This window comes from Gymnodraco acuticeps, unplaced genomic scaffold, assembly GCF_902827175.1.
Source record: "Gymnodraco acuticeps unplaced genomic scaffold, fGymAcu1.1, whole genome shotgun sequence".
In the NCBI taxonomy this organism is placed as follows: domain Eukaryota; kingdom Metazoa; phylum Chordata; class Actinopteri; order Perciformes; family Bathydraconidae; genus Gymnodraco; species Gymnodraco acuticeps.
In genome coordinates this window covers 186321-192320 of record NW_022990664.1, presented here as the reverse complement: position 1 = coordinate 192320, position 6000 = coordinate 186321, and the positions used below count along the sequence as shown (strand labels likewise).

Below are 6000 nucleotides of genomic sequence, written 5' to 3'. Positions count from 1 at the left end.
TTTACCGTTTGATAACATATTAGTTTATCAGAAATATTTTCCTCTTCCATAAAACAGGTTTGAGAAATAAATGTTCCAATATAAAATCAATTACTCAATATAATTTACTCTTCCCTCCCTTTTCTTACATGTCACATATGAAATAATAACTTATGAGTCTATTTAAGCATGGTGTAATCTATTACTCGAGAAGACTCAGTATCACCTGTGTGCAGCTTACAAAAAAACAATTGTGAGAAACATATATTATGCAGGAAATGCATACCTTTGTTAAAAAAACAAAGCATATCTGATTTGGCAGGAAAAGCTTCATCCCCTTAACATATGAGTGGGTGTCTGAGGGTGTTATTACTGAGGAAAGTCAAACAAATTCAAAACCTTACATTTGAAAACAGGTTTGCATTCCTCCACTTAAAATGACGTTATCATTGGAAACAATAAAAGCTAATTGTTTTGATGTAGAATCTATCAATTGAATCGTTAGAGCAGAACAAAATGGTCGTATTGTAGCCTGAGTACCGTGCAGCCTTTAGTTTTACCAGGTGGAAACATTGTCCATATAATGTGAATACATGTAGAACTAAGAGGCCCCTGACATTAGGCCTGTTTTTTTTTAAATAGTAGGGGCTTTTAACAGCTTGCCAACCTACAGGCATCCTCTGCATAGCAGTATGAATAGCCTTAAAAAAACAACCCACTCTGCGGTAACGAGAGTCATATTTCTGAACCAAATGCCCTAAGTTAAGCCGTTAGTCCCATCTGACTGACCCAAGGGTTGGTGCTGGTGTGACCGGGAGGCTTCCAGGTGTTCAAAGCTTTCAGTTCATGGCTTGGTGGGGGGAGTGGCCCACGTGAGACAGTATTGTTCAGTTTGAGGAGCGGCATTGTCTCTGGAAGCAGGGAATGGTGTCCATTCTCGGACCAGACCATTAATGTCATTTCATGTAGAGCAGCCATAGCATCTCTGTGACTGCACTCAGCTGGACTGTCAGAACTGGGTGATTCTTAGTGAAATCGTCCAAGGCCATAGATAGAATGGAACCACGTACCAACAAAAGGGACACAAGGTCATCAATGTCTCTCTTTACCATTGGCCTAATTGCACAACAAATTAGTGGGAAAAATGTGGAGCACTAATCCATCATGTGAAATATTGAGTTAATCTAAATAATTACTTATGGGTTGAAATAAAATTAACATTATCTAAAGTCAGTCAAAATTGGACTGCACGGATCAGAATCTAATCAATACACCATTTTCCCAGCTCTGTAATGAAAAGGATAACAAGATTAGGTACATTACAGGAGTGTTAAAATACCCAAACATGCACACTTATCTTATTCTAGTAGAGATTAGAGGACAAGGTCTAATGTTGTGAACAAAATGATCAAATCAAAGTTATTTTGTTTATTATTTGTTATGTACCACATTTAATTTAATAATTAATCTTGAATTACTAATAACTTTAAAGAAGGCAACAGTTTACAATTTGGATAAAGTGATTACTCATCCAAAGTGTGTGTGTGTGTGTGTGTGTGTGTGTGTGTGTGTGTGTGTGTGTGTGTGTGTGTGTGTGTGTGTGTGTGTGTGTGTGTGTGTGTGTGTGTGTGTGTGTGTGTGTGTGTGTGTGTGTGTGTGTGTGTGTGTGTGTGTGTGTTTGTGCTTGTGCTTGTCTGCCCAAGGTTTAAAACATTTGGGACAGCACAGCAGTGAGAATGTTATGAGAACCAATCTGTTGTTTATACTAAACTCGAAGGAAGCTAGACTGGAACATTTTAAATAAATCAAAACACTTGCACATTAATTAAATACATTTCACATTTAGCTCGAGCTGGGTTCAATACTTTTCTTTATGGTATTTAAAATTGGGCTCGAGTAGAACCCCTGGATTTGGCTTGCAACACAAAGTGATACTGATCTCTGTAGGACTTGGGAGTGTTATGATTCAAAGTGTGGGCCTGTGAAAGAGAGGCCCTTGGAAAACAACACCTATTTTGTAACTGTAATTACTTATTTTAAAGAAATTGCAACATTATACTTTTAAAGAATTGCTCAATTCATTTAACACATTTATTATGCACACAATAAAAACTTCAACAAATATATTGATCCTGGCTTAACCAGCAACCTTTACTCTGTTGTTCATAAGCTCGGTTTCAGAAAACCTGTCAGTAGTTTAACAACTATTTTAATTTTAGTAATGTCTATAGAGACGAATTGGTTGATACGAGAAATAATTTGAAGCAGTTTAATAAAGAATGTTAAACTACTTTTTAAAACTGTAATTGAACTTCAACTTATATTAATTATCTGATTCCAGTGGCCAGTTGGAACAGAATAATTAACACAGTTTCCATTTTGCTGCAACAGCGCAAAAGGTTTCAACAACAATTAGTATTATGTCTGAGTCTTGTTCTGTCTTATCTGCTTTGTTTCGGAATGTGTTCAATACATTACGTTTTTATTCATTATTACTATACAATACATAGATTAAGAATAAATGAAACAAATAATACAACATTGACCTACAAAAACAGATTTTGCAACTCTGATCTCCTCAGGCAGGTCTCTGAGGGTCTCGGGGCGCAGGACGGGCATAGGGTTTATACAAGGTCACAAAGATATCTTAACATACCAGCAATACCATCTAAGAATGGATTCTTAAAGCAATATAATCTTATTTTCTTCTTACACCTAGCGCTCACCCTGAACAGTGTGCTTCTTGTTTACATTTTCCCCTGCACACTCAGAGGCAGGACATAAAAACACTTTTTATTTTTCTCAGGTCATTTACTTTGGTGAGATAACTAAAGTTGAGTTCATTTTACCCTGTCTATGGACTGATTCATTATTAGTTGTTACAAAACATACACAAGACGGCGGGACAAACCAATATAGACCCCCCATACAAACAATCAGACAAACAAAACATGAACTCTTAATAAACACCAGCGCGACAGCAAAGCTCATCTAGCTCAATTTAGTCCGGATTTAAGAGAGATCTTAGAGGGGGTGGGGAATTAGTGGGGCGTCTTCTCACGCCTCACCCTTGTATACAAGTGATTTATCGGTGCCTGAAAGCCGTCCAAGAACGATAACTAGCTTATCCTCTTGCGACAACCACTAGGCTATTTGTTTCTAGTGGCGCTGTGCCCCCCCGATCGGAGCCCACAGACTTTTTCCCTGCCCTTTCTATCCAAACAACAGCTCAGTTGACTGTAGTCCGTACGACCAGCCTATATACACTTGCTATCGAGTTCACCTCAAGGTGAAACACAGTTTGCCTATGCTTGCTTGCCACTACACACCTCTGATCAATTAGCCTATAATTGTATGTATGCACTCCTGACCGCCACCTGCTCCAGAGAACCGTGGCGCATCGGTGATGCACGCACTTCGCGCTGGCCCGTCTAACCATGAGAAAGCGGTCCTAAACAACGAGTGCTTTTAGACCGTCCCGTTTGAAGGACGGCGGTGCCGTGAGTTAAAGCCTAGACAAAAAAACTGTGATTTTCTTCCTCTCAGTTATACTGCCCCAGCTCCACAAACACGGGGGAGGTGTTTTTACACACACTCCCAAGGCCGGAGCCGGAGCCGTTTTTTATAGAGAGGTGATAACAGTATGGTATCTCTTGGCTGCTTATTTTCAACTGCTATGTTTGGCCGCTAAGACCCTCAAAATCCGGCGATTTGTCCAATACAAATATTTTACATTGCTTTCAATTCACACAGAAGCTCCACCTCACTGATGCTCTTTCCTTAAGGTCTCTTTAAACATGAGCTGTGCATGCTTGTATGGCACTTCCGTCCCGAGCAGCACACACAGAGGAAATCAGCTAGGACTGAGTCCCCAGACACTGATTCCCTGGGTTTAACTATCCCCAAATGTTCATTAACCAAAAGGAAACGCAGCCGATCAGTTTCACAGGTAATTTTAGGATACCGTCAATCACAGATTCTGATAAGGCAATGTCCAAAGTAGATTTGAAAATCACACTTACCAGAATCTGAAGATCTGTTGGCATCCTGCCGACAACGCCAATTTGAAGAGGAAACTTCTGTGTAGCAATGCAGTGGGAGTCACCGACTCAGGAAGGAGACACGGTAGGAGCAGTAGCTTTGATGTCAAACACTGATGGTTTATTTGGAGTTACGGCCGGAGGATTCACATCACAAGTCCAAGAGTCAGAGGTTCTGACTTCACGGTAGAGTTGCCACGTCAATTCTGGAGAGCCTCTCTCTTGCTAGCCCATTTAACTGGTTCCACAGAGAGTCATCAACATGTTTTGATAAGATAGCTTTAGATAGTTTGGGCACACTAAGTTACCAGCTTCTGCCACTTATGGCCTTGGATATGTCATGCCCTGGAGTCCTCAGACAACAGAGAAGGAAGTGTCCCAGTGTACCCACAATACAGACCATCTGTGACCCAGTATTGACCGGTCACAGAATGGGAACAATAACATTATTGGCTGAAACAGCCTGTGTCCTTAAAGGAGGTAAACAGACATCAAGGTTTGTCCTGTATGTCACATCTTGGCGTCTATGATAATTATTTCCCTAACACCATGGTCTTTGTCTGTCTTCCAAGACAGTGGGTCTGGCTGCTGTGTAGGTGGGGGTGATGGTGTATGGGCTGCTGGTGGCTGTGTCGGAGGGAGGGAGGTGTGCTAGGCGAGACTTATTTGCTGGCTGGGTTGATCGTGATGGCTGTGGTGGAGGCCTTTGTACCGAGGTGTATCTTAATCTTGTGGCAGGCACAGATGGAGGGTGCTGTAGTGATGCTGGTCCTCTGGTCCTTGGTGGTGATGGCTCTGGTGAAGGCCCTTGAGCCACGGTAGATCTTGACCTGGGTGCAGGCACAGATGGAGGTTCTTGCTGCTAGGCCCAGGCAGCTGTGAAATCGGAAATAAATATAGGACAATAATTACTACTAAGTTCATTAAAATATAAAGTTCAAGTGGAATGTTTCTCAAGCACAAATAACAATGCACAACTAAAAATAAAATGGGGAGTTGGGACAGGAGTCTCTCTCTCTTACAACCTATTTAACTATGTTACACCCACACAATGAAAGTACACTATTACTGTAATATTTACCTATCTTCAAATGGATCCTTGTTGTTGTTGCTGTATTCTCCAGGTTCTGATGCTCAATTTCCACTGCTGCTAGTGTTACAAGTCTGCTGTGCAGAGCTGGTAATCAGATAATAAGCCTGTTGAACAGGAGAAAAGAATGAAGCAGAGGGAAAGTTGCTGCCGTTTGTGTGGTTGTCCTAGCCAGAATTTATTAAACACATTAATAAATTCACTTACAAATTATATCCGTTTTCTCTATTTATCTAATCATTCTCTGGGTTGACGCCGCATGTATCTCTGCGTTGTGTTGTCGAATGAATATGGCTTCCTTCTTGCCAACCAGGTTTATTATCTGTGCAAACAGAATATAATGACAGCAGGAAATGGCTTCACCAGCTTTCTACCTCAATACTTCTCCTCAGTGAGGCCTGAAGCTAACTGAGAAAGCATACACAAAGTTCTAAATAATTAAATTAACATGTTCCTTTAACAGATATGCATTTATCCATGGTGGCAAATTCGGTTTTTCTTTGTAAATTAATATATAAAAATATAACCATTAATTTACACTTGCAAAACAAACAATACAATTTACAGTTACAAAACACAAACAGAATACCCACATGCAAACAGAATATAATGACAGCAGGAAATGGCTTCACCGGCTTTCTACGACAATACCTTCAGTAGAAGAAAACACCCACATGCTAGGTTAGCATAGTGTGACGACCCCTGCCTCACTATCTCTGGTGGTGGGTATGCGTGTGTGTGGCCCTTTAATGACTCTCCCTCTGTGTGTGCTCACGGGAATTGAGGACACCTGGCGGCTGGAGCTAACCGGATAAAGGACTGGACCGGATCTCGCTTTCTCTCTCTCTCTCTCTGGCACGAGGACGCAACGTGAAGAGCAGTCACGACCAG

At 41.0% G+C, this 6000-nt stretch overlaps 1 long non-coding RNA gene across 1 annotated transcript; it reads right to left on the bottom strand.

Annotated features, from left to right (window-relative positions):
- Positions 1–4874: 4874 nt before the first annotated feature.
- LOC117554956 lies at positions 4875–5411 on the bottom strand. Its single transcript, XR_004570339.1, has 3 exons — positions 5317–5411; positions 5101–5216; positions 4875–4895 (listed from the first exon to the last, which is right to left on the bottom strand). It is a non-coding gene; the product is annotated as an uncharacterized LOC117554956 (long non-coding RNA).
- Positions 5412–6000: the final 589 nt, after the last annotated feature.